This window comes from Vigna umbellata, chromosome 6 (assembly GCF_029865625.1).
Source record: "Vigna umbellata cultivar VRB3 chromosome 6, Vumbellata_1.0, whole genome shotgun sequence".
NCBI lineage: Eukaryota > Viridiplantae > Streptophyta > Magnoliopsida > Fabales > Fabaceae > Vigna > Vigna umbellata.
This window is the reverse complement of record NC_142170.1, coordinates 22495447-22502707: the sequence shown is the minus strand read 5'-3', so window position 1 is coordinate 22502707 and position 7261 is coordinate 22495447. Positions and strand designations below refer to the sequence as shown.

The 7261-nt window shown below is 31.6% G+C and overlaps 1 long non-coding RNA gene across 2 annotated transcripts; it reads right to left on the bottom strand.

Annotated features, from left to right (window-relative positions):
- Nucleotides 1-637: 637 nt before the first annotated feature.
- On the bottom strand, nucleotides 638-4783 carry LOC124847044 (uncharacterized). Of its 2 annotated transcripts, XR_015780465.1 has the most exons (5): nucleotides 4475-4783; nucleotides 4273-4383; nucleotides 2925-2988; nucleotides 1390-1495; nucleotides 638-1056 (listed from the first exon to the last, which is right to left on the bottom strand). It is a non-coding gene; the product is annotated as an uncharacterized LOC124847044 (long non-coding RNA). The 2 variants fall into 2 exon arrangements; XR_015780464.1 differs by lacking the exon at nucleotides 1390-1495.
- Between the last annotated feature and the right edge of the window lie 2478 nt (nucleotides 4784-7261).

Sequence of the window (7261 nt, the reverse complement as noted above, 5' to 3'; positions counted from 1 at the left end):
TTGTCTTTTATTTTTCTTGCTTGTTTATCTTTAGATCTTTTGAATGAATTAATTGCAGGTGCCGGTGTCTATTGGTTCACACGTTTTGGCATAGTAAGTGCTTTTGCACATTAACACTACAAAAATTAATAATTTTTTCGGGATTTTTTTTTTCGTTTTCGGCGATTTTAACCCCCGAAAAGTGTTTTACTCGCGGTTAGAGAAATCGTGGGAAAAAACTCCGTCACTAAAAAAATTACCGACGGTTTTTGGAGAAACCATCAGTATTAGCGGGGGTTTCTCAAAACCGTCGGTATTAGGAGGGTTTTTCATAACCGCCGGTATTAATGGGGGTTTTTCAAAACCGCTGGAACTAACCGCGGTTTTTTAAAACCGTCCCTATTTGTTGGGTTTTACCTAATCGGGGTTCTAAAACCGCCGGAAATGTGTACAATTTTTTTTTATTATAATGCAATTATGATAAAATTAGTTTTGTTGATCATATAGATGAAATAATATTAACTAAAATTGGATATTACATATAAAATAAACTATATTGTTCAATATTTTTTAATATGGTCATACAACTAATTGTTCATATATATTAAAAAAGAAATATGTTCAAATCTAAATTAAAATACTAAAAATATGACTGAGATGTTTATTACATTACTAAAAAGAAACAATGTTTAATTTTGTTCTTTATTACATTTCTCATTGTTTGGCATACTTGCTTTATCATATACATACAATATAACATAAAATATACAGGTCTATAATACAACAAGATAGCAGATAAATCAAAATAAAATAGATCTAGCCACTATAATCCTCACTCGAACTGGTGATACATTGCAAACAAGCCAATATGGAAGACCAAATTCCTTTTCTTAACATCAATTTGGCAGCTGAGAAGCTAACAAGATGGACATCTCCATCCTCCGAGGAGAACCTTCATAGCCATTCTTTATAATCTTCATGAACTCCCCCTTTACTGAATCGATGTCCAGGCTCTGTTTTCTCACTATCAACATATTCTGTAGGGTTAGAGTCACAAAATCCTTGAGTAACCTCCAGCTGCAGCAAACAAAGCTATATAAGGAAATGACAACAAAATTCATTCTTGATTGATTCATGATTCTGAGTGAGGTTTCCAAAAGTAACATTAAAATTAACAGCAACAAAGGACATTTTTACAACATAAATATTTATGCCAAGCCCATAAAAGTGACCTTAATATAGTTATGGTTTAAATGGAAAACATCATGTCTCGTAAAAGAAAAATATTTACAAATAAATAGTGAAGCATCTCCAGTGTGATTATAATGAATGGTATGGGTCATAGTCACTTCTAAAGTAAAAGTGAATGTAATTATATGAGAAACCAAATTTACCATTTGAGCTACTTACATGCAGAAGAAGACCTAGAAAGGAGACTTTATCCAGCTAGCCCATTCTACCAGTGCATAATGGTTAGGAGAAGAGAGACAAATTTTGAGAAATCGGGAGTATCTTTCTGTGTATGGAAAAGGCTCGAATACATTATCCTAGAGGAAATATAGTTTCAAAATATCCTTCAATCCAGCCACATTAAGAAAATGACACTTATTTAAATGGGAGCATCAACCTCAATTATGGTTATCCACGAAGAAAAGAGTAATTTGATACACAGTCCATTATGATTAAGTCGCTCAGGATAAAATATAAATAACACAGGTAAGAAACATGCATACCAAAAAGAGATCTAGGTTAAGCAACACAACATACACTTGCCACATTATGTCCAAGAATAGAGTTAGTCCTGATCTAGTACAAAGTGCTTTTAGCTATTATTTATCGTTTTCAGCTTAGAAAGGGCGAGCCCTTACCCTTGTATATCCAAGTACAATACAAGATCAAAGTTACATAGTTTGTTTGGGAAAAAAATATTATGAATTGTTGTTTTTAGCTTTGAATTTCTTTTACTAATATACTTTATATCATACAGAAGAATATAAGTTGTCATAAGTGTATTTCTTCACCATACAACAAGTGAAGTGTAAACTACAGGTTGATAGTCTAGAGTGTTATGTTGATTTTAACTAAATTTATTATTATTTAAATGTTTCAGTAAGTATTTTATTCTTTTTAATATATAATCCACATAAATTTTGCATAATTTGAGTCATTCAACTATGATAGATATAACGTATGTAATGTTGTTGCAGTTTTAAAATAGCTTTAAAATCCCAAAATTTCATAGACAAATAATTTATATATTAAGAGAGAATTTGAAATAAGTAATTTATACTATGAAAATAACAAAGATAATAATTAATGAGTAATTACTTAAAATAATTAATTGAATAATTGAATGATAAAAACCAAAACTATTATAGATGAATTAAAAACAAAATTATTTTAATTTAATTAGATATGTAGAGTTCTATGCATATATAACTTTATCAAAGGAAGCACATTTAATATCACAGTCACATAATATGTTGTCTCCATCTCCTGTACAGAAAATAGTATTTAATCATTAAATTACAAAATTATTCATATGAGGTAATGTTTAATGAGGTACAAACTTGACAAAGTTAACTGAACATCTGTGATTTGCATACTGCAAAAAAGTTATTCCATTGACACTAGCCACACAATTGCTAAAGTGGTTTTCTCAGAGTAAAAAGTGATTTGCCATTAACAAGGCTTTGCCACAACATAAAAATTTGAAGTGGTTTTCCAGCCAATTGTATGGAAAATGAAAATGAAAAGATGCCTAGAACTCTTAGTTAATCAATTTTTTCATTATGTAGAAAATGGAAACACAGACCATTATGTGTAGATCAAAATAAATGGTTACTTCTGAAACATTAATAGCAGAGCCAGTGACACTCTACTTCTTAAAAGGCTAAGTAAAGGCTAACGTAGAGGAATAGAAGAATGAAGTCTGAAGTACACACCTGCAAGCATGGAAGGATGACAATTCTTCTCATTTGTAAATAATGAATGAACATCAAAACATACCTGAAATTAAAATTAAATTATTGTTTTTAAGCGATACTATCCGGTCATCATATTTAAATGAACTTATTTGACCATGTCTACTTTGATTTTGCAATATTAGGATAATAGACCTTGCTTAAGTATTTAAATGAACTTATTTAAATGATACAATAAGTTCAATCAAATGGTTTATCAGAAGCAAAACCATACAAATTTAGTGATTTTTCACCCTTTGGCAGGTCTTTGCATCATAAGAAAATCATTGGTTGAGGCGTTGAGGTTGGAACCTTGTTCTAATTCTGACATAAACCAAAACACACTATCAATAAAGGGTACCTATTTCTGTTTACAAGCAGAGGGATATGTAATATGTGTTTATTGATCATCGCATGTCATAAATGGTCTACACATGACTGAGTCTTGAGGGGATATTCTGTCATAGAAATTTCATCAACAAATTGGTAGTCTAGTAATATTTTAACAACCAAAAAAAACAACAATTGTTATTAAAATCTCATAATACTTACATGGTCTTGTCTTCTTGGATCTCAGTTTGTCTACATGAGACAAAAACTCATGAAAAACAGATAAGAAAAAAAAGTTCATTTATGGTGAGGAGGAGCCAGGAAGGCTTAGGGAAGCTTCGTCCAAGGGAGGGAGGTTTCTATCATTGCTTGGATGAAGGGTTTGACAGTTAGAGTGGAAAAATGGCTCCATGCAAACCAGTTGATCAAAACAAAAATTTTGGTACTTCTTTTCTTCTAAAGTTATCATGTCATTTTATTATTTTTTAAAACACATTACCTTAAAAAGGTTGTTTTCATGAGACACTTTTGAAAATCAATAAACTATTGAGAACACAGTTAATGCATGGTAAAGTAAAATAATTCTACACACTCTCATGCTTAAGTATTACAAATTCATTAACTTAATAAAAATTAAAGTTAAAAATTTTACAAACAATTTCAGAAAATATATTGTGTAATAAATCATCCATATTAGAAAAAAGTTAAACCTGTGTAATGATATCAGTTAAACTGTATAATAAATAATGTAGTTATAGTTGGAAATCTAGTCTTTACGGCACTCTACTGTTGTGAAGATTGAGATTGGTAAGCAAAGGCAATTTTATTAAGGTTAAATTCATTATTTGCAAATGTTAATCATTTTTATCAAATGTCACATGCATGATTCCAAACTCAACAAGATAACAGGAGTAACGAAGTTACTCTCAAAAGTTGGAAACAATTTATTAGCCTAACCATAAAATCCTACTATGCGATTTATTTTTCCATTAATTCATACCTAAATCATATTTCAAGTCTTCTGCACTGAGCTCTTGCACTTCCTTTTGCAACCTTTTGTTCTCCTCCGTCAGATTCTCACACCACCTCTTCAAAAACTCACACTCCACCTCTATTTCTTTCAGCGCAACACATGCACTCAGGTTAGAGAGAAAAAAAACCAAACCAAACAAAAACATAAAACACACGAAATTGATTGGAACCTTGTTGAGAGTGTTGTGTTCTTTCTATAATAAGATATATTGACAAACGCCTCGTTTCCAAGCAAGGAACCAACACGAAGCCACACGGATGCGGGGAACCAACAGGAAAATTGTTTGAAGATTGTGATGCGGGGAACCACATATCTGTTTTGAAGAAATTGTTTGAAGTTTAGATTATGCTGAAGGAATGAAGGGGTTTGGGAGACTGAAGGCAGCGGGGAGAGAAAATTAGGGTTTAGAGAGAAATTTAGATTATGCTGAAGGAATGAAGGGGTTTGGGAGATTGAAGGCGGGGAGAGAGAATTAGGGTTTGGGGAGAAATTTAGATTATGCGGAAGGAATGAAGAGGCGGGAGGTGTAAGGGGAAATTATTCTAAAAATTAAAAATAAAATATTTAGGGGCGGTTTCTGAAACCGCCAGAAAATAATCCCTCCTAAAATGTATAATTTTTGTAGTGTAAGTAGGAGCAGTTCATTTTTCCATGATCATTCATTTCTTCTTTTTCCACCAAATCATTATATAACGAGAATAACGACTATTCAAACGGTTAGTCTTTGCATTGAATTTTTTTTTCCAATAAAAAAATTACGAGGTTTTATTGTCATTATTGACGTCTAGAAAACACCACTTTATATATAATGAAATAAATGATGGTTTTTTAAAACTGACATACTATATTCGACAAAATTTATGTTGGATTTAAAAATCGTCACATAAATTGGGATTGTTCAAACTGTTGTAATATCTTAAAATAACTGTCATAATTAACATGATTGTTTTGTATTTTTGAAGGCAGAATCCTCTTGGCAATTAAGTTAGTTATGATGAGATGATGATTATTCATTTGGTTGAGATCTAACTCTCACAATTAAAGTTTTAAAGGAAAATATGTTATCATTTCAAAGATTTTGAAAGAAGAAGAGAAAGTGTTTTTAAATTATTTGTAGTATTTTTTTATATTTCATGTACACAAAGAAAATAATAAGTACATTAATAAACTAGCAAATTTAATTATTTATTTTAAGGAAAAATGTTGTTGGGGTTGAAAACTTATTACCTCGCGCTTATATTAAGATTTATTCAAAAACTTATTTAAGTCATTAGTGAAAAGCTGAGAAGCTAACAAATCATTGTTTTAACGAGAGGACTACAATGTTGTGTTGAGTACGGTTACACGAATTAGTTATAGACAATAAACAAAGAAAATTGAGAAAGAGAATAACAAATGAACTTGCGTTTTCCAACAAAAATCAAGAGAACAAGGCAAGAAACAACTTTTGTTTCACAACAAAGGAGGAAAACAACTAGCACTAGTGCAATGAAGGAACAACGATTTTTTTTGGTTTATGACAACAATTATAGAACTGAACTATATTCAAACAAGCTAAAAAGTCGGTAATTTTTTGTCTCGGTTCAAAAACCGAAGCAAAAAGGTTATGATCTTGCTTCGATTCAGAATACTCGAAGCAGTAAACTAAAAAAAAATTGGGTCTATTGTTTTGGTTCTGGTGCAATCGAGGCTGTAAACCCTTAAAATTAATTAATTAAAGGATTTATGACCTCGATTGGATCTAAAACCAAGGCAATAGACCTTTTTTGCTTGGTTAAATTCATTATTTGCAAATGTTAATCATTTTTATCAAATGTCACATGCATGATTCCAAACTCAACAAGATAACAGGAGTAACGAAGTTACTCTCAAAAGTTGGAAACAATTTATTAGCCTAACCATAAAATCCTGCTATGCGATTTATTTTTCCATTAATTCATACCTAAATCATATTTCAAGTCTTCCGCACTGAGCTCTTGCACTTCCTTTTGCAGCCTTTTGTTGTCCTCCGTCAGATTCTCACACCACCTCTTCAAAAACTCACACTCCACCTCTATTTCTTTCAGCGCAACACATGCACTCAGGTTAGAGAGAAAAAAAACCAAACCAAACAAAAACATAAAAAACATACGAAATTGATCGGAACCTTGTTGAGAGTGTTGTGTTCTTTCTATAATAAGATATCTTGACGAACGCCTCGTTTCCAAGCAAGGAACCAACACGAAGCCACACGGATGCGGGGAACCAACACGAAAATTGTTTGAAGATTGTGATGCGGGGAACCAAACGGATGCGGGGAACCACAGATCTGTTTTGAAGAAATTGTTTGAAGTTTAGATTATGCTGAAGGAATGAAAGGGTTTGGGAGATTGAAGGCAGCGGGGAGAGAAAATTAGGGTTTGGGGAGAAATTTAGATTATGCTGAAGGAATGAAGGGGTTTGGGAGATTGAAGGCGAGGAGAGAGAATTAGGGTTTGGGGAGAAATTTAGATTATGAGGAAGGAATGAAGAGGCGGGAGGGGTAAGGGGAAATTATTCTAAAAATTAAAAATAAAATATTTAGGAGCGGTTTTTCTTATTAACCGCCGGAAGTTATCGGGGTTTCTGAAACCACCAGAAAATAACCCCTCCTAAAATGTATTATTTTTGTAGTGTAAGTAGGAGCAGTTCATTTTTCCATGATCATTCATTTCTTCTTTTTCCACCAAATCATTATATAATGAGAATAACGACTATTCAAACGGTTAGTCTTTGCATTGAATTTTTTTTCCAATAAAAAAATTACGAGGTTTTATTAAAATTATTGACGTCTAGAAAACACCACTTTATATATAATGAAATAAATGATGGTTTTTTTAAAACTGACATACTATATTCGATAAAATTTATGTTGGATTTAAAAATCGTCACATAAATTGGGATTGTTCAAACTGTTGTAATATCTTAAAATAACTGT